Below are 712 nucleotides of genomic sequence, written 5' to 3'. Positions count from 1 at the left end.
CCACCGAACGCGGCCGCCGCCGCCGACGAGAACCACCACGGCCACAGCCACCCCCTCGCCCCTCGGTTGTGCCCACGAGCTCCGCGACGTCGTCCTCGACCCCCTCACCGAACCACGCCCCGCCGGAAGCCCTGCAGCGTCGACTTCGAGCTCTTCTTCAACCTTCGGCCGCCGGTGACCTCGTCTTCGATTCGCGCCGTCTAGGTCGTCCCCAGGCCCACTGAGCTGCGCTTCGACCTCCCAGTGAGCTCCTCCGTCGTTTCCCCCCTATCCCCACGGCCTAGCGCTCGTTGTAGCACCACTTCCCATGATGCCCGAAGCACACCGCTGCACGAACTCGTCGCCGACGAGGCTCCGGTGGCCAATCGGCCCCGTGCATATGCCCGTTGGCTTTGTGGGAGCCTGCAGAACGCGTAGTTGCTACCCGTTGTTCCTCCCGTGCACGGTGGCGCCGTTTCCATCGGCGCCCGAGCTCCGGCGACCGCCAAAGTCGTCGTCGGCGACGTCTCCGGCCACCCCGAGCTCAACCATCACCACCAAGAGCTGCGGCTCGTTCCCAGGAGCTCGTAGATGCTCTCCGCCTCCCGTTTGGTGGCCGTAACGTGCAAATGCACTTCCTCCGCCGCGCTCGGCCTCGCCGGCGGCTAAACGCCGGCGAGATGACCGGGTTTGACCCCCAGGGTCGCTGACCAGTGGGCCCGACCCCCCTAAC

This window comes from Triticum dicoccoides, chromosome 2B, assembly GCF_002162155.2.
Source record: "Triticum dicoccoides isolate Atlit2015 ecotype Zavitan chromosome 2B, WEW_v2.0, whole genome shotgun sequence".
In the NCBI taxonomy this organism is placed as follows: Eukaryota; Viridiplantae; Streptophyta; class Magnoliopsida; order Poales; family Poaceae; genus Triticum; species Triticum dicoccoides.
This window is presented reverse-complemented; position numbering follows the sequence as displayed.